The sequence below is a fragment of the Corvus cornix genome, chromosome 5 (assembly GCF_000738735.6).
Source record: "Corvus cornix cornix isolate S_Up_H32 chromosome 5, ASM73873v5, whole genome shotgun sequence".
Classification (NCBI taxonomy): Eukaryota; Metazoa; Chordata; class Aves; order Passeriformes; family Corvidae; genus Corvus; species Corvus cornix.
In genome coordinates, this window is record NC_046335.1 from 6,943,942 (window position 1) to 6,969,671 (window position 25,730).

The 25,730-nt window shown below is 44.7% G+C and overlaps 1 long non-coding RNA gene across 1 annotated transcript; it reads left to right on the forward strand.

Moving 5' to 3' along the window:
- Nucleotides 1–79: 79 nt before the first annotated feature.
- Nucleotides 80–24,791, forward strand: LOC109143529. The gene is made up of 5 exons (XR_002043772.3): nt 80–974; nt 9,809–9,873; nt 12,030–12,094; nt 12,594–12,704; nt 23,415–24,791. It is a non-coding gene; the product is annotated as an uncharacterized LOC109143529 (long non-coding RNA).
- The last annotated feature ends 939 nt before the right edge of the window (nt 24,792–25,730 follow it).

Genomic DNA, 25,730 nt, shown 5'->3' on the forward strand with positions numbered 1-25,730 from the left:
GGGGGGGGGGGGAGGTGAGGAAGACCTTTCTGGTGGTGTCTGTGGCTCTGGGTGGTGACAGCAGTGGAGCAGGGGGGTGTTGGGCTCCGGAGGGGTGGCTGATGCCCCTAGAGTGGCAGTGGGAGAGAGCATGGGGGCTTCCTGAGGGGAGCCCAGTTTGGCATGGGCACTGGGGAGGGGTGTCCTGGTGCTGCAGCGCCCCAGCCCCGTGGCAGGGGCAGTGGGAGTGTGGCTCCCGGGATTTTGACAGCAGGGAAAATTTCCCCGGAGTTGCGTGCTGGTGTTTTCGGGCAGGACCTGCTCTTACCCACAGCTGGTGTCAGGGGCTGCAGTTCCGTGCTTGGGAATGCATTTGTGTGCGTGTGGCTGGGAGAGAACAGCGGGGAAATGAGGACAACAGAAATAGTCCTGCTTGGCAGGTGGTGGGGCTTGATAAAATAAAGACCGGTTTGTGGACAGCTGTACAAAGTACTGAGTTATTCTTGGGTTGCTTGTGTGCACGCTGAGCTTTCAATACTTACAGTGAGTGTGTTTTTCTCCTCTTAATCAAAAGTCGAGTTGGCAAGGACACCCCCAGAGCTGGGAGTACTGAGTGAGGAGCTTTTATGCTGAACTTAATAAAATAGGCAAAATCTGTAGTAGTTAAACTTGTCTGGCTTTGCTGCAAACTGTCTGCAGAGCTCTTCATTTGTATAAGAAAGCAAAAATCCTAGCAGGCAGCGTTGGGAGTCCGAGGCGCTGCGAGTTAATGAGCTCTCCTGCAGCAGCCTGATGGCACGCACATTTCGGATTGGCTTGTCCTTTAAGGGAAAAAACTGCAGAGCAGTGGGCAGCTGAAGGGAATCGGCTGCCGTGTTTTGGTTTGTTGCTTGTTTGGATGTCGGGAGTGTTGGTGTCCTGGGAACCGTGGTTGGTGCTGCCCTGCCAGCTCTCCCCGTTGCAAACAACTTTTAGGACTTCGATTCCTTAAGCTTGTAAGTGTTGTATATTTAAAAAAAAAAAATCTATAAAAAGCTTTTTGTGACAAGAAGGAAGACAACAATAAGGATGTAACGCTGGTTTACTACATGGATTTCTCTCAGATAGCTTTCCAGGGCACTGACTGACTGTGGATTTCTCTTCACTGGCTACAGAAAGGGGTTACAGTCATCACAGGGGGGAATGTGAGGCGTGTAAAAAGCTTGTTTGATAGCTGTTGTTGCAAATGACTCAAAACCACTTTAGGTCTATTGAGTGATTGGCAGGTAAATGTCAGTGCCATCGCAGTGAGATTGGAGAAGTCGATTGCAGCAACTTCAGCACCTGCTGAGGGCTTCAGTGAGATCTCCAAACACTGCAATCAGGCTCTTGGTGTTCAGGTACATAGCATTTTCCTGGCTGTGTCAAGGTACACAGCCTCTTGATTTCCAGGCTGTAACATATAGAGGACTCGTGGGAGTGAGAAGATACTGTGACTTTTAACTTTATTTTTCCCCTAGAATCTAATAGGTAAATATGTTTATGAATGCCACTAGATTATCTGTAAGTGAAAACTTGTTGCTGCAAACTGTAGTACTGTCAGATAAACTCTTTCAAACCAAAATCCCACTACTATGGGATGACAATAAGGCATAGGTAGCACCCATTTTCATTGTAAATGCAGGTTGAACTATTTTTTCTATTAACCAACTGGTAATTGCCCTTGCCACGTAGTTTCCTTTACTTTTCAGCCCTTGGTTTGCATTCCTCAGCGTCGCTTCCCAGTTATTAAACACAATTTTTTGTTATTTAAGTGTATTGCAGAGCTAATGTAGCTAAATGCACGCAGCAGACAGTTTGTCACACGCCTGTGCTGTTGTCTGTCCTTTCCTTCACCTCAGCCACTGCTGCTCTGTGCCTGTTTCATCAGTGAGGCAGGCAGGGAGAAGAGACCAGAGTTGTGGAGTCCCCATCCAGATGGTGAAAGTGGCTGAGGACAACAACAGGTTAACACTGGGAGAGTTGTATTCTTTTTTTCCTACAAAAGAGATGTTCTTAGGTGTGACACACCTAAGGTTGTGTGTGGGGTATGTAAAGGATTGGAAACTTGTGCTGACTTACATGCTTGGGAAAAGATTTGTAGTCTCGAGGCACAAAGTAGCCTTTAAAATATGTGAACAAGCCCCCAGAACGCAAGAGGCATTAAACTTGAAGAGCTCAGAGCTAGATTCCTTGCATTCATTCAGTCTAGTTTATAAAACAAGGAATAAATTCAAGTTGGTTTTCAGTATGTTGTGCTAACTGTAGAGTGAACTCTGATCCTGTTAGTGGAAACTTCCCACTGATTCCAGTAGGTCTCTATCCTCCCCCCTCCCCTCCCCAGTTTCTTAAAGAAATAAAGTCAATTTCCCAAATGCTGCTCCTCATTTGCAAATAGGTGCATTTGGTGTGTACATATCGTTCCGGGGAGCAGTTGCACATTTCAAATGAATTTGGCAAAGCCAGGAAAGTAATCTTGTCTAAAATCTGCAGTTTCATTGCTTTTGCACTCAGCGTCTCTCATCCTGTGCACTGTCCTGACTCACAGGAAAGCCAGCTGCTCCTGTCAAAATCCTGGCCCTGAGTGTCTGAACTTTGCCATGCTGCAACAAGGCTGTGCAAGAAAGACAAAGCCCATACGGGAGAGCATAAAGTGCTTGTAACTTCCTAGCCCTGTGCAACTCCTGTATTAACTTTTGATAGCTCCATATGTTTTCTGATTGAGTTTGGATGGCATTATTTCAAACAGAGGAACACCCGTGGCATTAATACTGGAGAATTTAATCACCCGGATTAAATCCCTAAAGCAAAGCCATGCCTCCTGCGTGCGGTGCAGGTCGCCCTGCAATTCCCCACCGTCGCTTTGCAGGGGAGAGGGAAGAGACAAAAAAAGTCAAAGCCGAAAGCATCACTAAAATAAAGTGCCGGTGTGAGAGCCCTCGGAGGGAGCTGAGGACAAGAGAGCTGTCTGAGGGCAACCCACTGGGGAGCTGAGACGTGCTCGGACAGGGTGCGTCCACCCAGCCGGCCGGGTGAGTCAGCCCGGCCCCGCCGCCTCCGGAGCGTCTGTTTGAAGTTGTGCGCACAGGACTTGCAGACAGGCTGCAGCCCTGCTCATCCCTTGTGATACCATCTTAAAGGCAGGCATGAATACATCCCAGCAGCCTGCCTTTTTATCTCTCGGGAGGCGCTGCGTGGAGCCCTGCAGGCTGGGTAGCATTTCTCTTGGGAGCTGCCTGTCATTTAGGTTCTTGGAGGTTTGGGGCTCTGTAGGGTGCAGCCAAGGTAGGAGATGAAGGGTGTCGGGACTGCACCATAAAGTTTGTTTTCCCCATTGTGAGCCACTCCTGCAGATAAATATGAGGAACAGGAAGAAAGGGAAAAAAATGTTCAGGGAATTCACATTTCCAGTCTTGGCACTCACATTAAATGCAAGGTATCACATTAAAAAACATGGCTTACACCCAGCATGCATACTTAAAGCTCCTTTTTTTCAGTCTTGGCAGTGCAGTGCAAGGTAATAGCATTTCAAACTGGACTTTTCTCAAAGGTGTTCCTCATTTCTCCTCCTTGGCCCTGTGCCTGGCATGAGTTTCCCTTACTGTGTCCCTTTCGAAAGCACACGGTGGTCTAATCTCTGCTACGTCAGGTACTCTGCACCTTGGCACACAGGAATCCTGGGATGTTAAACCAGCAAAGCATGTGGATGCTCTTACAGCAGCAGAATTACGTTCTGTAGTTGTTCATCACAGGAAAGTTATCACCCCTCCCTACCCCACAGCAAAACAAGTTATGCTAGTAAAGCTTCTCTAGCACACCTATGTGGGTCAGGTATCACATCTCTGCGCCGCTCTCTTCCACATATTTATGCAGGCAGAAGCCTATAGCACAGACCTGCCTCTAGAGCAGATTTTGCATGCAGCAGCGTGATGATTATAGAGTTGAGCAGGCCAGCATTTCCAGATGCAACAACATATTTCACTTCCACATATGAAACAGCAGTATTAAAACCCCCTGATCCACCCTTGCATGACCCGTTTGCCTTTACTCTCTCCTGCATCAAGAGGGTGGAGACAGAGACAAGCTGGTTCCCCTTGTCATCCCAATAACAGCACCAGCCTGGAATTTCAGAGAGGGGAGAAATTCCCCTCTAAGAGCCAACACTTTTTTTGTAGTCTTAAAGAAAATCAAGAGTACAGGAAATTTTCACTCCTTTTCCATTGCTGAAGATATTCTCTCCCACCATTCAGGAATTGTTTTTTGTATGTTGGCCTCTGCAAAAGTTGACAGATTTCTGTTGCATCCTGGCCCAAGCAGTGTGAGTTTGTTCTTGCCCATGCTTAGGTAGCAGTTGGCAGCACCTGTACCTTACCTGCTGGAGCAGTTAAAAATGTCACTGCTCCAAATCTTTTGCAGGTCAGCAGGTAAAAATCTATTTTGAATAGGATTAAGGAGACAAAACCAGTTCCAGAAGTGGCAATGCTATGTACTTCAGGCAGGATTCTATAGACACCTCATTGGATTTAGGAGGTCTTGGTTGCCTTTCTATATTCACTGCTAAGCATCATGAAATATTCTCTGTCAATCCCTGTAAGAGCTGCTGCACAGTTGCACTGACAGTCTAGCAATCACATGTCATGGATAAAAGCAGCATTTCTTTTTGCCAGGCTGTATCTAAAAGTGTAAACATATTTCTTTCAAAACCACGTTTATTTCTCAATTGGAAGACTCCTTATTTCCCTGCTGAAGACCTCATTCATTCGCATTTGTGTTTGCAAATGTTCCTACACAGCCTGGTTAAAGAAATTTGATGGTAGCTAGTCCTTAGTCCTACCCCCAGCACTACAGGTGGGAAATAACTAGTTTAAAAATACTGATAATCTAAAAAGTCTCTGTAATACACTAAAAACTAAAAAGTTCTCTGCCATAATTTCCTTCAAATTTCCTTCAAAGCTCACAGAATTGAATAGAGAAGATCTTGTCTATAGCACTTCTATATTAAGTTTTCATCTTTTTTCCCCTATTTCTATAGCAGGGAGATGGTTATTATATCCTGAGAAGAACTAGAAACTGGGCTATGAAGTTTTTTTGTAAGGTTCCTAGATTTCTGAGCACCTCAGAATACAGAATCAAAACAAAATTTTGAAAAAACTTTTTGACTGTGAGGTACATTTTAATACTTCTTCCTTTCTGTCAGAGGCACTTTAATGACAAAAGGTTGATTGTTGGGGGTGCAAGGCTGTGTGAAAAGGGCTGACAACTGCTTATGTTCAATAATCTCATCTGATAAAACCATGCAGAGGGAGCAATGGCACGAGGCGTTCAGTAAAAGAACGTGCAGCTGGTTTTTCTGGCTTTCCAAAATCAGACTGCCTGTAAGCAGTGCCAGGCAGTCGCTGCCTCCTGAGTTCCCTCAGAGCTTCGGTGTGGACTCAGAAGCTGATTCTGCTTTTGCTTATGAACACCTTCAGCCAGTTTGGAGCTGTGGATGTGGCCGTGAGGCCACAGGGCTCCGGTTCTGGGACACGGCTGGGGCTAGACATGAGGTGGACTCGGTATCTCTCCAGAAGTTACAGTGCAGCTACCAAACTGCCCTCTGCTTTGGATTATCCAAGGAATGCACTGTTCAAATTGCTGAAAAAAGGGAATTAGGAGCTTCCATGTTGCACAAAACTGAAGTGAAAACCTGCACCAATGTTCACAGTACTTCGCCCAAGGACAGTATTTATTCCATTCATACAGCATGATCCTGTTTTTAATGAGCAGGCAGAGCACTTGGCAGGTAAATGGTGTAGTCATGGGCAGTATTAGCTACTGTGAAATTGAAATCGGTGCTTGTGTGTCCAATACAAACAGCAGTGCACACACGGAGTCTAATATTCCCAGAGAAACCAAGGCTGACATTTAACTGCCCCTGGGAAAAGCAGAGGAAATTAATACGGTGGGTATGGGAGGCAGAGGCTTGACACAGCAAGAAGAAACAAGAGGCAGAGAAGAGGTGGATGACTGGATGGTGAGTCAGTGATATTTTTGTTGAGTTTATGCATTTGTTTATTTTCTGGGTGTGATATCCAAATTAAACATTAGATATACCTAAAGAATGGGTACATATACATATTGTTGAGTGTTCCCAGCTACTGGGATGCCCATGGACGCACAAAAACCACAAGAAACAACACTAAAAGAAGCCTATTAAGGGTTCAAGGTCAGTTGTTCAGAACTATGACAATTGGAGCAAGCCTGTTTCTTGCTTTCTTTGTGCTTATGCCTCATAACCCAGTTTTTAATTATGCACTAACAGGTTTTTTTATTTTTTTTTTTCTTCTGTAGGGCACCTACCTCAGTCAGTGCACAAAATGGGCAGTGTAAGCTCTAAGAAGGTTGTAGTTCCTGGTTCAACATACACCTTATTTACTGTGTGCTGTTCAGCCCCAGCTCTGAAGAAGAATTATTATTTAGGACGCTGCCTGTGGAACTTGTTACTATCACATCTTGAGTGCTTCACATTATCTATTTAGTTTTTATCCCTCAGATGTATATAATTCCCACAGAAAGAAGGTGATAAATTAGCAAAAGCCAAATGCCATGTATCTATTACGGTATCTTCCACTGAAATGCCAAGGAGCTTTTTTTTTCAGAGAGCTTAGTGTTACGCATTTCTTGGACTGTTTAAAGCAGATTTCCATTAGAGGAAGGTTTTTCTCCCCTGCTTCCTGCACTACACACTGTAGTGTACACTAACACAGGCAGCCCTGGCTATCTGCAACACATCCCTTGCTTTTGCCAATTCTTTTAGCATGACTTTTACTGGAGTCAAGATGGGCCAGTGGTCTCCTGAGGCTGATGACAGCCCCACTCCCTAAAAATGAGCCACTGAGCCATCGGTTCCATACATTCCCCTTTCCCCTGAGCCTATTTCTACAGTGCTGCCTGGCTGCCATGGATGAGATCTGAGGTTGTTCCCAAACCTGCTTCTCTCATCCTCTTAAATATGTAACTTGGCTGCCAAGTCATAGATATGTACTTGGCAGGCGGCAATAGCAACTGGAAACACAACATACACACAGCAATTGTATAAAAAAATGGAAAGAGATGGCTGGAGAGAGCAGAGCCAGAGCAGAATTTTCAGGCTGTTTTGAAATCCTAGCTTACCTTCCGTGGACTGATTGTGTTTGCATGGATACACCTCTAAAGAGTACTCACAAGATAAAAGATGCAGTGTCTGGAAGGCTTTGGAAATAAGGGAAGTTAGGGACAGGTTGCTTTATGGAAATTTTCTTTCCCCACATTGTGTTGTCCATTTGTTCTTCCACGTGGTCATGAACAGCTGTGTTACTTTCAGGAGTATTTTCCCTAGTCAGAAACTACTGCAAAAATTACTGATGCAGTTTTTAAGAGGTGGGAGCACAGGAAATGTTCCTTCTGTCTTACTGACCTGACCTGACCTGTCTAAAAGTCTTAGATCAGGTATTTTCATCCTTTCAAAGTACAAAGTAGTGCAGCAACATTTTCTTACGTTGTAGTTGACCCAGTCTGTTGCAAGGTGTGGTCCTTCCCTCGTCCCCTTATATTTATCTACATCTCCACTGGCTCTGACTCCACCATGAACTGATGTAAAATGCTAACCCAACAGAAAGCTTCTCATTTATTTTTGCTGGATGACTACTTTTGACAGTTTAGGGAGCCGCCTTGCTCTGGGGTCAAAGATAAAGAATCAACACAAAGGTAAATGATGGGAAAATTTTGATGGGATCAAGAATGCTTCTTCCATTAACAACTGGCTCTTAGGCTGGCTTATCTGTAATGTGAAAACTCACCCTTGATGGAGACTTGACTTCTATTGGCAAAAAGTGCTTTTGTCAGCATGACTTGTACCGATTTTGGGTGCAATACAAGCAATACCAGCTATACACAACACTGCCCTGCTGTGAATGATGTGTGAGAGATTCTCTGCTTGAAAAACCAAATGCTTCATAATATCCCAAAGATTATAAACCTCAAATTCATGCCCTAAAGTGACCTGCTTTAGTATATGGGAGTTATTTCCAGGTGCAGCTTCCAAATCTTGAGCTGACTGCTCGTGTAAGGACCTAGGTCATGCCACGTACTTGTGCCCTGGTAGATATACTTTGAAATCTTGTAAAGCCCAAAGCTAAAGAGTGTTTAACATTCAGAGTGCTGTCGCTGCCCATAACAGAAGAAACAGAACCAGCTGCCCTCACTGCTGCCAGTCCTGGGAAAACCAGGAAAATCTCTGCAGCTCCTGACTGTCAGTGCCGCAATAAGCATAAATGAGTGGCTGTGGAGATGTTGTCGCATGGAAAAAAATTATTTCCTTGTTTGGACTAAAATGATACCCAGGGAATATGCTTAGCAGAGCTGGGGAGGAGCAGAGCACATTGGCCATGAGTCCCAGGGCCCAGAGCAGGCTGCAGTGGAGGGTACGTGCTGGGATCTGCAGTTCTAGGGGACAGCAGATGGTCACTTTAAGCCATAAGCAGTGTCACCTTATCCCCTTCACTCCCTTTCTGTGAGCCTCCTCAACTTTCCCAGCTCCATCCTGTTGCTGCTGTTGATGTTTGCCTCTGTAGCAGATCCCAGGGGCCACAGGAGGCCCCATGGGTGGGCAGGGACCTGTCCTGCTGCCCCAGCACAGTGGTTGGGGACAGTCACTCAGCCATTTGCATTAGTGAGAAACAGCTGAGATGTATTTTGAAGACACAGGGGTGGAATTTTCTCCTTCCTGTGGTGCGCTGGTAGGTCTTGCTAAGCTGGATTACCACCTTTCCTATTTTTCTTTCATGGCTCATAATCCCTTGTGCATAACATAAAGGTACAGCATTTGTGTGGGCCTTTTCATCCAAGAGTGGTAAAACACCATGAGAAAGCTGGAACTGAAGACTAGAACAGGCAAGCTGAAATAACCACATTTTGTCAAAGGATTAGAGCCATGATTTCCTCATATTCATCTCTGTGGTCTAACCACGGCATGGGCTGTGGGCTGCTGACTTGAAATTATTCTGTTGTCCCATATCCAGCCTCTACTACCAAATTAGATTGCGTAAGAATTTGTGAGAGCCTTGTGGCTGCCTGGCTGAATAGTACCTGGCAAAAAGTCACAGGAAAGCTTAAAGTTTCACTCGGTTTAAATTTGTAGGCAAAGGGATTTCAGCAATAAGAGTCATTTTGTTTTAAAGGTGACCTGCAAATAATAGTTAAGGGTTTGCAAGTCTCTTGTTAATTAAGAAGGGAATAACAGACCTCATTTATTTCCGGGGGATATTTTTGTTTGGAATTTTAAAAAATGTATAGATGCTGTAAAATGCTGTTACTAGTAGTTTTGTCCAGTGTTCCCTGAACGGCCTATCTGGTGTTTATTTAAAGTTCTTAGCATATCAGGAACATGCATAATATATTCCATCTTTAAGCAAAGGTTTCCTTTCTCCTGATACTTAGATTCTACAATTACATAAATATTATTAAAAACTCAAAAGCAATGTGTTGTTTCATGCCCACTTCCATTTGATTTCTCAGCCTTTACTGATTCACTGGCAAATAAAGAACTGATGTTCTTTAGCGAACTTCCCTGAAAGGCAAAAAATGACAAATACACATTTTTCTTTCTTACACTGGCAACCTTTGAGAACTTCTGTTGAAATAACACACACACAAACAACATCTGGGGGAAAAGCAGGCTGAAGAATGATGGAAAGTGCCCAATATGCACAGAATTTGCATTATAAATACTTTGTTGGGCTGAGAAATTGAGCATAGATTTATGACATGCATTCTATACACTGTTTTCTTGCAGATGATAAAACCGACTTGAGGTGTGTGGTACTGGAAAGCTGATACTAACACCCTTGAATCTGCAAGGTAAAATAATGCTGTTTGGTTTCAAATTATGCAGCTTTAGGCCTTGATAAATGCAGCAGTTCCAAGTAAAATCAGTCCAGTATTTTTTTTTTTTTCCCAAGCATCAACTGCAGGACAAATTCTTACATCATGCTAATAGAATAAAGAAGAAATACACATTTACCCCTTACTGATCTCAAGCTGAACTACAGAGGGACAGCTAAAATTGTGTGTTGTGTGTCAAAAATGTGCCCCCCACCCTGGGGCAGCAGTGCTGGATTGCTGGATGCGAGGGCCAAGTGCCACCCCAGGTGTCCACAGGTGGAGGGCCACAGAGTGATGTTCCCTGGTGTTGTGTATGACTCTGCAGTGCTGGGCACTGGAGGACTGCAGACCTTTAGGGAAACCACAACTCTGCAGAGGACAAAGTGCACCTAACTCTGCTTTGAATGTCTGTGGCAGGTGTGGATTAGGGCATTTATCAGGCCTTTTAAACCATCAGGGGAAAAACCCCTGCAAAACCAAAAAACACCCAAACTATCCCCCCCTGCTCTTTTGTCAGGGGCAGGGTGCAGGTGGAGCGTGGCAGCAGTGGGTCTCTCACACCCTGCCCGCTGCTGCCTCCTGCCCTGCTGGGCATTTTCCAAGCTTTTGTCCGGCTGGAGCCAGGCTGCTCACCTCTCTCCTGGTCACACAGCTACAGCAGACACCTTTCATGGTCTGTGTCTCAGCAGCTTCAGCTGCTCCACTGGGCTTGGGAATGCTGCTGACTCTGCCTGGCCACTCTCCAGGGAGACGTGCGAGCTCTGTGGTGACCTCTGCCTGATCTTCCCTCAGTGATCCCAAAGAAGAGCTCTGGAACGGAGCAGTTTGCATCTGAAATCTTCCTAAAGCCACTTGAGACACTGCTGGAAGGGTTTATGTGTCACAGGGCGTATGGGGCAGGAAGCAGAGCAAGAGGACCCCCACAAGCCCCTTTGTTCTTTGCTTCTGTATTCTTGAAAGCAACATCTCACCTTGGCCTCACCACAACCCAAATACTTTCTTAGTGTCAGCTAGAGGCCAAAATAGATATATCTTCATGTTCTGGGATGTTGACCTCTTTGTACTGCTGCTAGTAATTTAAAATTATACTGCTGCATGCTCATACCCTGTATTTCAGCTCCAATCCAGCAGCTGATGAAAACCTCAAGGAAGGAAAAAATGCTCTTTTTCAGGACATGCGTGTTAAGACATTAAAGAGGTATTTCAATTCGACTAGCCTAGCTCAAAAAGAAACAAGATCATTTGGGTGGGAATATTTTCACCCATTGTGTGCGGATCATGTCTGAACAAAGCACATGAAGCAGGAAGCCAGCTGTCATTTCAACAGGGTGGATGAGTGGTCTGAACACAAAAACAGAGCCAGACATGCCTGGTGTTGAATGCTAGCTCAGGCACTAACTTGGTCTGACTTTCGTAAAGTCATTCAGCATCTTTGTTGCTGTTTCCAGATCGCTCACAACGAGGTAATAATTCTCATCTACTCCAAAGAGTATTGTGAAGTAATTAATTCATCTGTGTAAGGCACTTCAAAGATTTATTATTATTATTATTATTATTAATTTTATAAATTCACAACATGGTATAGCTGACTTTCATCCATTACTTAAAACCTCTTTGATCTAAATAATACAGTCGCAATTTATTATATTAGCAACTAAAAGAGCAACTTCAGACACAACCTTAGAGGTGAAATATCCTGTTTCTCTCAACATCCCCAGCCTGGTTTGTAGTTCTAACAGTTGAAAGTTAGTTCAGGATACCTGCCAAGCACATTTCACTGCCTGTCCCTTTGAAACTGTATGCAATGAAGAGAGCATGTACCAGGCAGACAATATTCTCAGACTGGAATTAGCACTGTCCCCTTGAATGTTATATATTGGCCAACCACCAGCATCTTCCAAGAGGATTGCAGTGCCAGGCTCCCTGAGAGAAGGCTGGCTGACAAAGGAAGAAAATTGCATAGGCTGTCCAAGTGGGTACAATGTGAATACGTGACGTTGGATGATGTAAAATGTGAGTAATTGCTGGTATTTCACATCAGCAAGGCATTGCCTCTACAAGTTAGAAACTGTTTCTGCTGACACTAGCAATTTTTTGAGGAAATACTGTTTTTCTCCTCTGTATGCTTTCAGATGCTGCTCTGCTTTTGAAAGAAGCGAATGACTCACATCACATTACCTTCTGTAGCTGGTAGGAGGTATGTCATGTAGAGTTCGTTTTGAGAATTGTGTGTGTGTAGCTGGATGTGGAGGGACCTCTCTTCTGATTGAGAAGCAGAATAGGAAATATTAGAGGTTTAAAATCTCTCAGCTGTGCAGTTCAGTGGGAAACAACACTGAATTCATGTTGTCCTGAACACATGCAAAGAAATAATTCTATCACCTGCTTGAAAGCTTTCTATTCTGTTACCTAAAGGAAGGTGAAGTGCAGAAAGTACGTTTCTTGGAAATAGGCCTGGTAATACCCAGTTCAATCCACTCTTCAGCATTTTTATTGGACTGTCAATAATTCTCTAAAAACCTTCAAAGTCTTAGTGTGGGGTGGAGTGCTTGCTACAAATAGGTCTCAGCCATTCTGCTAATATTTGGTATAATGCAGCCCTTGAGCAGAGACTTTGTTCTTTCACATAATGGTCTGGTGGTGTCTCTGTCTGCAAATCTGGAAACTTCACAGTGACCATTCCACCTTCTACTTAGGAGTGAGAAACTAGATGAGTTCCTTATGGCCCTGCTCTTCTACCTACCTTTTCACCTGAGAAATTACCTGCCCTGGAATTACCTGGAAAAGGAATGCAGATCCTTGATTTTGTGAGTACATTAGGGGTGTAAGTACACAGAGCTTGCCTCAGCAAATTTGAAATCATAGATCAGTCTTTTGGGTCAGAATCAGTGGGATTCTGCTTATGAGCAGGAGCTGCTTGCTATATTGGGATATATGGGATACTACGAAGACCCCCTGGTGTCACCATTTATGTCCCCCATCTCCCTGTCCTCCATGACCTCCAGGACATAGGCTCCTCTGGCTGTGGAGAGGCAGATTTTCTGGTGAGGTTTGAACCCTGCTTTGCCCCAGCCCTTCCCTGTGTGGTGAGTTCTGTTGTCCATGTGCCATCATCTTGAAAGGGAGTCCCTGCTGCAATGGGGCCACCAAATAATTTGGGTCTGCAAGACTATACTGCAGTTTGGATAAATAATTTCTACTACCACTGATGTTAAATCTCTGTGAGTCCCTTGGACCAAATGACCATCTCATAATGCCCTTTCCCAGGACTAACATTAGCATCCAGCCATTTCTGCCTGCAAAACAGAGCAGCAAATAGTTACAACCGAGTCTGCTGGGTGTTAATTTGTGCCGTGGGTGACATTGCTTTAAGACTTTATTTCTAAATACTTTGCAAAGCAGGTTCTGGTGACTCTTAGGTGCTAGAAACATGTTACAGCATGAGGAATAAGTGCTAGGAAAGCAGTTCCCAAGTGAGGGTGTGTGACCACATTTGCTGCCTTGCAGAGTGGAAGTGAGGATGGCAGGGGAACAGATCAGGAGCTGCTGTGTTAGAGGGTTATGTGCCTTGGGAGAAAGCACTGCAGAATTACATGCCCTGATTGTAACAAACTTCTGTGATTTTCTGGAGTCTGTAATAGTTTCTGGAATTGATTCCCCATTTTCTTAAAACATCTAATGATTACTTGCTTCACAGTTCATAAAGCCTTGGTATAAAGATGGGCAAATTTATCTGGATGGAAGAATAGTGTTGGAGGATTGTTGTCTCTAAGGAATTGATTTGTTCTGCATCCATAGATTTACAGGTGTTTCTTTCATTGCTCAAAGAACAATTTATAAGTAATGAAAACCATCAGCATAGTTCAGTACACAAAAGTCATAGACTCAGCCGAGGTGCTCTGGGCTGCAGTTCACAAAATGATTCCCTCGCTCTTGGCTGGTACAGGACAAGGAGGCCACGCCATGGGTCACGACACTTCACTGTATCATTGGCTGGTGTGGCAAATGCAGCAACAGACTGAAACAAAGGGGAGTCTGGACCTATTGCAATATAGGGTTATGTTTCCTGGATCAAGGGACCTCTGGGATCAGCTATAAGCTACTGGACAAACCCTGCCAGATGAGACTTTTCACTGCCTTGTGCCATGCAGTGCTCCCAAAGTGAGTCCTGCCTATTGGTGGGAAACAAATACTGACTGTCCTTTTCTACAATAGGGCTTTATTTAGATTCATTACCATCCCTGAAGGGAAGTGCTTGCTTTCAGTCAGGATTATCTGAATGGAGTGTTAAGAGAAGATTAAAGAACAGACACTTACCATGCAGAAGCAGGAATTCAGGATATTGATCTACTGAAGTATAACTACAAGTAAGGAAAATAAAATCACAAAAGGCAATTTTAGGTCCTATGTAATGTTGAAGTTCAACCTTAAGTGTTTAAGTGTCTTAGCTGAATTGGAGAAGCAGGGGGATGTTAGTCATGCTGTGAAGAGCTTTCTGGTATTACATCTTCTTTCCCTATTCAAGACCTCCCATTTCTTGTTATCTACACAGTCTAATTAGAAAATTATATGTGCTATATTTCAAATCAAATGTATCAAGGACTGTCTTTCCCCTCCTGTGGAGTAAAATTCTGGAATGGTCTTCCACTAGGAAATAGTGGGGCCAGGCAAGAAAACGACAGTGTTTCTGAAGGTGGAGTTCTGAGAGCCTGTGAAAGGGATTTCGTGACTACAGAATAGAATCAGAATGACATAAAATTACACTTGTGATAAGAATCCTTGGGTTTGTGATATGCTGACGTATTTGGGCAAATGTGAAAGAAGATTGTGTAGTTGTTTGTTTTCCTGTATCTATCCTACATAAATCCCATGCTCACGGCTGTTGCTAGTGGCCTGCTCAGGAAGAAAACTCCTCCTCCTTCCTCCAAGATATAATTTAATTTCAGAGGCTCTTTTGCTTCCCTGTGTAGTGCTGGCAATGTGCCACAAGGAGAGACAGACTGGAGGCAAGACATGCCAGTACCATTTCAAGTTTCTCGTTAGTGATGCCTGTAATTTGCTCCCAGTTAAACCAACAGACAGATTACTTGGAGACAGGGCTTGGTGACCTGCCTAGTCCTTTATCAGCCTCATGCTCCCCTATGACAGGCACATCCAATGCTGTGCAGTCCTCCAGCAGCTCTTCTTGCAGGCCCAGTGTGATAGCCTAACAACACAGAAAACAAAGCTGGTTATTCCTGCTCCTCGTCAGTGTGTTTGGGGGTTCCTGCCACGTGGGCTGCCTATTTGAGAGGATTAACTCATCTTTTGGGTCTAATTTTGTCCATAATGAGCCAGACCTGATGGTCTGAATAGCTCCTCAGCTGTCCTGAACCTAAACCACTGATACTTGTAGAAGTATCAGTGTCCACAGTCCTCAAGGGAAGACCTAAGACCATCTAGGCTTCAGAATTCATTGCTTCTGTGCATCAAACTGTCTTTGGAAAATAAAGTATTGGAAGAGGTTCCTGTTAAAGAGCGTCAGGATGTATCTGGACATCTTTCACTTCTTGTGACTTTGTCTTTTGTTGATGCCCTGCTGATTCTTTGTAAATCCAAGCCTGAGGCTTTCACGATTTTTTTCTAGATTCAGGAAGATCTTGTAAACTAACTTCAAAAACAACCAACTAGTTTTCCAAAGCAGTGAGCATGAGGCATTTCCCCACTGGAGACAGCTTGGGAAGATTCATCTCTGAAATATGTGACTCTAAGAACAAAAACTCACCAGCGGTGGATGAGACATGAATGGAACAAGGGCTATTATTTCTGTCCTGCATTTTCTTTCTCCTTTAGTTTCTGGTTCTTCTTCCAACCCTTTCATGTCTTTTGGGGGAAATCTGCAGAATTTTATTAGCAATTATCCTTGAGAAGCCTGGAGTAATTGTTCTAATTTATTAAGGAAGGGTTGGGTAGGAAGCTTTAGAGCTCGAGCCCATCAAGGAAGGGCAGATAAAACCAACTCTCCTGCCTGTGAGAAGAGGCTGGTAGCTTTTAGGCCAGCAGCACTCCCAGGAACCGGCAGACAGTCGGGTGGATTACAGGGGAAGCAGAGGAAATAGAAAGCTCTTTGGCTTGGAATTTCCTTAGTGTTTGATCTGAATTGGTTTAAAATACAGGCTTGAGGTGTCAGCCGATCCTGTTTAGAGGCGGTCCCAAAAGCGCTTCGTGCGCCTTTTTGAAGAGCAGTAAATGGTGACTCTGGGAGAGGCAGACCCACAGCTCCAGGCCGCTGGTGACAAAGCCAGCCCTGGGGATTCCTACCCCCAGGGCTTCTAGGCTGGCTTCAGGAAGGGCTCATAAGCCATGCAGGATCAAAGACAGCAGCATGACGGGCTGTGGGCATGTAGCTTATACGTTGTGTGGGGCAAGAAAGACTGTCTGGGCCCAAGCCCCAGCCCCTGTGGCCCCACCAGCACTGCCCAGCTGCTCCAGAGGCACCTGAACCCAGCTCCAGAGGGATCCCTTCATGGTGGTGCCAGCAGCATGTTGGTTTAGGTGCCTAAAATCCACACTTAGTTCTCAGGAATATTCACTCTTTCTGCATCCCTACTGTCCAGAGCCCCTTCCCTGAAAACACTATTGCCTTTTTGTTTTAAAAATGACTGTGATATTTTAGAGAAGATGTGTTGGTGAAGTTAGGGGTGTCCAGGGTCTACGTTGCCAAGGTGTATCCTCATCCTCGCACAAGGCACAGCACAGCAGCACCACACGCCCAGTGCAAAGCAAGCCCATCCCTTCTGGGGACTCTAGCTATGTCAGGGGCCTCTGTAGCCCAGGGTCAAGGTCTCTGTTGCAAGGTCTCTGACACAAGTGAATGCCCAGGACAATAAATGTCCTGTGAGCCAAGGAGTCACAAAGACCTATGGGACCATGAGACAGAGAAGTGTCCTGATCTTCCTGCAGCTCTAGCTCATCTCATAACCAATTCCAAAAGAGTTTCTGGTGAGCTGCTGACAACTGATTTGGCCACAGTCAATTGCAACAGAGCTCTGGATACCAGACTGGAAAGCTCTAGCCCTGGTATGCAGAAGTGTTGCTGAATACATGGAGTGGAAAACTTTAATGGGCTCAACGTGAAAGTGAGCAGGGCAAAAATCAGTGGAGCCCTGAATCTTACCCCTGCCACTTCCACTTAACTCAATCTTGAAAGCAAATCATTGGGTGCCTGCCGGTTGCCATTTATGCCTGCATAAATTTTCTCTTATGCCAAGCCTGAGATAGTATAAAGACAAGTGTAGCAAGGGAGGGAGACCATGTACCTGAACAGCAGCAAGCGCAGGGAGTAGAGGTAAGAAGAGGCTGTGTTTGGGCATTAGAAGTGCAGGATCCCCCCTCTGAGTGGGGAAGGTGGTGCATGGCTATTTCAGAGTGGTGGAGACCAATCAGGCTTCAGCAGCAATGGTCCCAGCCATGGGCTGAAATGGGAGACAAACTGGTAGTGAGATTTAAAAAGAACCTGAAGAAGGCAGGAGATGATGAGAGGGTGCTTGAAAAGGGAGAGAAACTAAGGGAATGATGAGGGCAAGAAAAAGGGGATTTTTAACAGGTGATGAGGATAGTGTGGTTTAACCCTGGCCAGCAATTAAGCACCACAAAAAAAAGGTTAATGGAAGGAAAATGTAATGACAGAGAGATCATGCACTGTCCTAGTGTTAGGGACTCTTTCTTCAGCCATGCATATCCTCACACAGTGTTTCCTTTCCCTGGCAATACAAAGGAGCAGTCCCCACAGCACTCCAGTCCCTTGGGATCCTCTCAGAGCAGTTTCATGAAAACTTGCAGTCAGTTGGTGTGAAACTGCTGCCAGTCCCCCAGAGGAGTCACAAACGTGCACCTGCCCTCCTGTGACACAGCTCCAGGCAGCCTTGCTCCTGGCTGGGGTGGGGGAACCTGGGTTTCTTTGTAATCCAGAGGAGAAGGTAACCCATGAAATGATGGAGTCAAAGGGGAGCTGAAATCACTGTCCCAACAGGGCTTCCATTTCAGTGTGTCCCATACCACAGGGTGCTGGACACAGAATTAAGAATGTGTTTCTGCAGCATCCTGACACATCAGTTCTTCACCAGCCACTGTGTGAGCAGCCTTCTCTGCCAAATTCTTGCTCCCAAATCCTGATTAGCAGAGTCAGCCTTCTCTCTTGTTGGACAGGGAGGGTCATGACAGCATTTCCTTACTTACTGGGTGGCCCTAATGTCTGTGTTTAGGAGAATCAGTTGGAGGAACTTATTGCAATAACTTGGATTCAAGAGCTGGATGCAGCTGGATAGAGCAGCCAGTTAGTTCTGCTGCCTCCTCAGCCACTCATATTGCCTGGTGAATGGGAATGACTGAGACAAGCAAGAGATCTAGTGGTGAAAAACCACCAGCATGAGAGTGAAACTGTGTTCTTGAATATTTCCATCACAGTGGGGGTTGGAGGCTGGATTGGGTCAGGATGTTGGTGTCCAGGCTGTGGAAACACAAAGGCTGGAAAAGAGCTGTGTTTTTAAAGCCTTCATGATGTAAGGCAGGTGCTGTATGAAGAGAGGGCTCACTGAGTTACTCATAGCAGGGTGGCTGACTACAGCTGCCTTCAGAGTTAGGCTAATGCTGAGCCTGTTATAATATAGGGCACTTCCCATACTATGCTGCAATTATATAAACATAATCTTTTCCAGGCTGACTCATTCCAGTCTTAAATGTTATCTGGATCCTCCCAGACCATTATATGAACAGCCAAGTACAAGAGCTAAAGGACAGAACTGGTTAACATTCTTAATTATAAGATGGTTAGGAATTTTTTGAGCACACTTGGGTTTGCATGAAGTGGAAACTGTGGGGAAGGTTACTTTTGATGAGTTTGTTTTTTAACATGAAAAATGTTTAGATTAAAAAACTGAGACACTCTTGATGGTGTATCACCCCCAGTTTTACTGTATTTCCTTATAACCCAGCTACGGGTTCATGTTGGTGTTGAAGCTGTTGCTTTTCATTCCAATTCACCGTAGCAACATTTTAATGCAATCTTATACAATGTTGTTAAAGTGCTTTCTCTGCCAGATCTGCCAAATGTCTATGTGTTCATATGAAACTACTGATGTTTCATGGAAGTGTTTTCCCTGAAATTTTAAAAAGGGATGCTTAGTTGGAGATCAGCTTAAACACTTACATGATTTGTAAAATGCAGCATTAAAATCCTATCTTGACACTGTTCCAGACTGGAATTTGAGAGTTCCTCCAGACCTGTTATTTGTATATGTTAGCATTAGTCCTTTTGTGCCTCCAATGCTAAGGAAGGAATAGGTGTGTCTGGCTTTCTCCTTTTAAGTTATGAGGATTGTGCAACCTTTCTGTAGTGCCAGTTTCCTTATGGGCATTTGTCACGATGGGAAAAACACAGTGTTCCCAAAGCTGCATCGATGGGGCAAACAGGGCTGTGCTGGCCTCCTCTTTCTTTTATGCATGAACTCACCCCGTCCCCTTCACAGCTCTGAGAAATCAATATTGCTATGTCAATTCTATCATAAATATTGCTGTGGTACTAGAAGCCATGATGCTTTTTGCTCACTCTTTCAAATTTCTTACAAGTCCTATCCTGAAGCTTGTTGCTCCAGGATGTTTTCCTGACCCTTTTCTGTATTTTCCTAATTAGCAACTGCGCCCTAGACATTGGAGGTGCCTCCTAGTTCAATACTTATTTTAGGAAACTTTACTTCACTCAGGTCTTTTGGCTTAGTACCTCACCTCAGGGAAGAAAGCACTGGGAGAAAGAAGGATGAAAACCCCTGGCCATCGTTGTTTTCTAATTATTAGGGCTCTTTTCTGTTCCTGGCTTCTACATAGGTTTCTCTGCTAAACTAGGACCTTAGCTCTCAGATACCACATGAGCTGTATAATGTTAAAAGGTGAATCTGGGTTTCATATTCAGGTTTAAGAACCTGGGGTCACTTTAGGTTTCTCTTCTCTGGTACTCTGAAGACAGAATGCTGTGCTCTACCAGAATCCATAAGGAACCAAAATCACTGGAGTTGTTTTGGGAGTTTTCTTTGGCAAAGGGCCATGCTGTGCATGCAGAGTCAGGCTTCTTTTCCCCTGTATATGTGTGAAGTATCAGCAGGATTGTTGATGGGTGCCAGGTATGGAGCTACATGGTTTTCTTGATCAAAAAATCATAGAAGTCCAGGGATGGTAAATAGAGCTAAAGAGCTGAGAGGTGTTGCTCTCATGGACTGCTCTGCATTGATATTTCTGGGGTGATGGCAGCTGGGGATGCCCTCAAGGTGTGGACCACTTGATGTTATCAGGAAGGTGAGGGACACAGCAGGAGTTGTTGAGCTGATGTGGAGAACAGCTTTCCTGTGCATCTGGCAGGACCAAGCCAGACCTGTGGGGATCTGTAGGTTAGCAGGGAAAATGTGCTTGCGTTTCCATGAGGGTGAGCTGTGCCATCTCCAGGAGAACTGAGTGGCTGCTGGGATGTGTGTGTCACCCTCTGCTTAATGGCCACTTCCATGATGGATGGTCATTTGGCTTTGTGTGACCATCTTGGGCTCAAGTGGGTGACGAGAGCATCTCTCAGGCTTCCACTGGGAAAATTGCTGCTTCTTTAACAAAGGCCCTTTGTTGTTCTTGGGCATGTTTTATATTTCTTCTTGGAGATACATCAGGCACCCCTTCCTGGTTTTCAACTGCATTGTCTCAGCGTTGTCCTGGCTTTGTGCCCCCAGTAACTCTGCTTGTTGCTCTTCCAGTGATGTCCGGAAGGGTTTTTTTATTGCCTTCAGTGGGAACTGGGTTAGATCAGCGCTGACCACTTTTGAGAGCCCCATGCAGAGAGCTCAGTCTAGATAGCATAGCAGGGGAGCCTCGCCTGCTCACCACAACCAGCTTTGTTCTCTGTCAGATTTAATTAACTCAGCCGTACAATATTTTGCATTTTCTTCTTCTGAGGCAACACAGAAGTCCCGTCTTTCTCTCGGACGGTGGGTCTCCGCATGCTGTTAATGAGGATCTACCAGCAACAACTTTATTGCCCTGGTGGCATGCCAGCTTGGCATAGCCCCATGAGTCATATTCAATGCTCTGTTCAGAGAACTGAAAGGACGACTGCTGCTATTAATTTTGTGCTCTTGTTCGCTGCCTTAGGAGAAAAACATCATTGCACAAAGATCGGAGCTTCTTTGAGGTATGAAAGTCACAAAGATAAATGGAGAGTGTGACTGAGTGTCAGCCCAGAGCGTGTCCCTCCCTTGCACATACACCCAAATGCTCCTTTCCTTTTTTGGTTCCCCCAGTAGTGTATTTGTAGGGCAGAGTGCATAGAATAAAATTTTACCTCCAGGGCCTAGGTGTCCCTGTAAAATACCATTTCTTTGCCCTTCAGCCCACACCTTTTCCCCTTGGAGCTCTAAGCTGAAGAGTTCCAGTCCCTTGGTGGCTCTTGGACTCCAGACAGTTCCCACCACAGCCTGAGGTCCCTCTGGGAAGTCTGCTCTATAGATTTCTTCTCATCGTCAGCCTCATAGTTTCATCTCTGTAGGTTAGAAATTTCACAGTCTTTCATTTCCATTGCCCTTGGAGACATTTCTAGATGCCAATAAGCTCCTCTGACCTGCCACATACAGCTCCATCAGCTGTGAGACTTGCCATGCAGCAGGGCTTCAGCAGATCAATACAGCACATCGGGGCCCAAATTATACTTTGTACTTCATAAACTGGGAAATTTTCCCTTGAAAGAGGGGAAGTGTGGATTCAGTTCCAAGGATACCCAGCAGCCCCAGTGAGGGCATCTTTTCAAGAACAGGCTTGGTAGAGATCAGATTTATTGGGAGTTGATTCAGCTCGTGCCAGGGATGACAAATGTTACACAGGAGTGAAAAGCCAGATTTTGTTTTTTTAAGCAGCAAGCAGACATGTGGAGGTGAGATGCCATGAGTTGGTACTTGGTAGTGATATTTTCCATGATAATAATGCTGTCATTCAGGGTGGGGATCATCTTGTCTATCTGCAGCTGCCCAAACACTGTCCAGTCAGACCTTGCCTTTGGCTGCCTCAACAGCCACTGTGGAATAAAGAAGCTCAGCCAGAGGGTGAATTGCTGCCTCTTGAGACAGATGTGTGTGATAGGATCCCCCACAGAGTGACTCATCCCATCAGTCTCTTTCCATTGATTATTGAGGGAAACTGGGTGGTGATCTCAGGTTAGACTAGCCAAGACTAAGCCAAACTGGTCAGAGTTGAGCAAGACAAAATCCATCTGAGCTCACCCTGTTTCTAGCCTCATCTGTCTGCATACCTTTAAAAAAACAGTGCTTTCAAATCTTCCCTGGTCTGTGCATGGATTTGGTAGTGCTGTGAGGAAGGATAAAACCTAAATTTTTCTCACTAGGAGAGAGGCCACTGGACTGAGGATTTGGTCTTCACAGGAGGAACAGGAGTGTGGGTTCTGAGAGGGCTGAGAGAGCCTGAAGCTTGCAGAGATAGTTCTCTTGGTTATTTGATGGCAAAGCACCTACCACCAGTTGTAGTGCTTTGTTAAAAATCATAAGTTTTCTGTGGAAAGGAAATATGTATTAACATAAGCTTGAGCAGAAATTAATCAAAACTTCTGAAAATCAAAACAAATTTATTTCCTTACTCATGATTCATTCTGACTTCTTCAGTCTTCTTGACTTTTAGTTTTTAATAATGTTCTGATCAGACATTAGTGATATACTTTATTCCAAAAAAGTCATTTTGTTACTACATTGCACTTCAAATATGCAATTTTGATGGTAATAGAAATAGGACCTTTTTTCCTGATTCATGCTAAACACAAAATCTTTCAAGCCTGGGTATGCCATAGGAGAGGAATTCCATTTCCCATCCAGCTGTGGTTAACAGCAATATCACTGCAGTACTTTTAAATGCAGTAACTCAGGACTACTGAGTTATCAGTAAATCAGTTTTGCTCTGTTGAAGTGTATGGAAAGCTCCCTTTAAGACTTAAGTCTTCTTTTGCCTGGAAATGAGAAGTTAAGAATTGCCTTCATGAATGCTAGAGCACTGCACATGCAAAATCTTTAGACATGCCTACAGCACATGACCAGTGAGTCTGGTATTTCTTGAGAGCGTGAAATTTGCTGCAAATGCTCCTGTAATTGTTTTGTGCATGCTCTGGGATCATTGGGTGCATCCCGAGCATCTTGGCTTTATACATTATGTACAGAGAGTCATGTAATTGGTATGCAAAGGAACCAAACTCTCAGGGAGCTTCACTGGGATGTCTGCAATCCATGCTGTGTGCATGCTCACTCCAGACAGGAACACCACGGGTTTTCAATGTGCTGAGGGTACAAGCATGGTTATTTGTTTTCCCCTGGGGCAGAGCAGACATCCTCTGCTAAGGGAGGCAAGGTTCTTTGCTGATTTACCTAAGAAACATTGCAAACCTGTACCCCTCTCTCCTGTTTTTCTTTTCTTCATTGTGTCAAGCAGATTAACATGATGTTTTCTAACAGGGCGGGCATCACTGGAGATCATTGTAGTAAGTTAAAATCCTCCAGGATTTTAACTCACAGTGGAGGAGAAGAGGAAGAGGAAGAACAAGAACAAGGACGAGTGGTTCCTCTATCCTGACAAATGACCTCAGTTTGCCACCCTGAGAAGCCCCCAGAGGAAGGCTGAGCAGTGGGAGCACTGTGCTCTGAAGAGCAGTGGCAGAAGGTGACTGCAATCAGAGCAGCTCGCAGCAGTGGTGTCTGTGTGACAGCGTGGTTTCACTTTGCTCAGTAAATCACTTTGAAATTGCAGCTTAAGATGCCCAACTCATTTGTCAGAGCTGGGGGAGTTTGACACACAAGGGACTGGGCTGGGTGACTGGAGATCTGGGCTGTAATTCCTGGTCCTTCATCTCAATGCCTTCGTTGGGTCATTTCTGAGAAGACTATTTTCCTGGCTGATTTTGAGAAGTGCTTTGGCACCTGCAGATGAATATGATTATTGATTTCAATGTCAACCCTGTTTTTCTAAAGAGTTAGCAAAACAACCAGGAGACATGACTTAGTACAGCCAAAAAATTGGTGAAATTTTGCTTCTGAAGGAAGCTACTCCAGAATTTCCAATATATTATGTTCACTTCTTTTTTTAAAATTTCCTTTCCTATCTTTGACTTATTTCCTTGGATAGAATTAACCTCAATTAATGACTGTTTTACCTATAAAACTATCTGTACCTGCCAACTATTAAAATGTTAGCATGGAAATTTTAGCAAGGAAAATTTAGGATGAAATCCTGACTTGGTCATAGCTGCTAAGAATCGATGGAAAAATAATGGATGATTAAACAGTGGAAGAAAAGCAGAGGTGTAATATTTCATCATTGCTAAGAGGAGAAATTTGACATATTAGGGCCAATTTGGAAGTTTTTCATGAAAACATATCAATGCTGGATAAGAATGATACAATTTTTTTACCACTGCAATATATGGTTCTGTTTTTAAAAGGATGAAAATTTGCAGCACAATTATGATGAGAAATTTACCTCTTCTGGAGTAACCAATAGACCAGGGACTAGATCAGTTCTGTGGGATGGCCATGCACTGCCTTATTGAGACAGACACTTGCAGTGCAGGTTCACAGCTAATACTCAGTCTCCTCACTTAAACTGGCACATGTGATATTAATGCCTAAGTAGCATTGTGGCCTAGGTTTGTTTTCCATGTGTCAGGTGAGTCCTTTTACCATTGGATGAGGCTGTTGTGGCCTGCAGCTTCTCTTTAAGCTTTTCATTAGACATCCGTTCTGGTACGCAGCAAAAACATTTAAATATAACCTCTTAGAAATTTCAGGGGATGGAAACCTTCTTCCAGAGAAGAATAAATATAAAAGATATATTTAGAACTGTGTGTGGCTTCTGTATCTTCTGCATATAAGTGATGGTACACTCTTTATCTGTGAGCAACCTGGTCTAGTGCAAGATGTCCTTGCCCTTGGCAGGGGAGTTGGAACTATTTAAGGTCCCTTCCAACCCAAACCATTCTGTGATTCTATTCAAAATTAACATTTCTAGGTTATACCTTCATTTCAGACAGACAGGTTAGTGATCATATGATCTGAAAAATGGTGATGAGACCTTAGGTAGGGCTTTAGCTGCAGTTTTTCTGAGACCCTTGCTGGGTCAAAGCATGTGCCAGTGTCTTTCCCAGCTGCATGGGTGGCTCCTGGATGGTGCACGCCTGGTGGAACACGCAGGAGGCAGCTGTGGTATCACTGCCCTGTGGCAGCATGGTTTCCCTACATGATGCAGCAAGATGTTGGCCAATACCTGGAGCTGAGGGAGGCTACGGCACATCTTCCCCTCTTAGGAGAAACCTGTCAGTTCCTGCATGTGTGCTAAAGGACAGGTGCAGCTGTGTCCCTCTAGCTGCATCACAGGGCCCTCTGGGATCTGTGGATTGACATCCCAGCACGCTTGTCCTTGCAAAAGCACCCTGCTTTGTCACGGCACGGCGACAGTGCAAGGAGCCTTCGAAAGAGTGCAAGGGCAAGGTGTCCTTTGCCACCTGTCTGCAGGGCAATGCAGACTGTGGTATGTGCTAATAACTGGGATTTGTTATTAGTACCTGGGGCAGAGATTTCACAGAGTTGCGCACTTGGCTGGTGGTGGGCCCGGGATGACAGGAGAAGACCAAAGGGTGGAGCACACACTCACGTAGGCAGCAAAGCTCCTGGGTGCAAACAAGCTTTTTGTGCATGGCCACTTACCTGCAAGGTCCTTGTCACTGCAGAGAGGAGGGAGCACTGAGCAGGTGCTAGTGCTGCTTAGGAACAATGAGC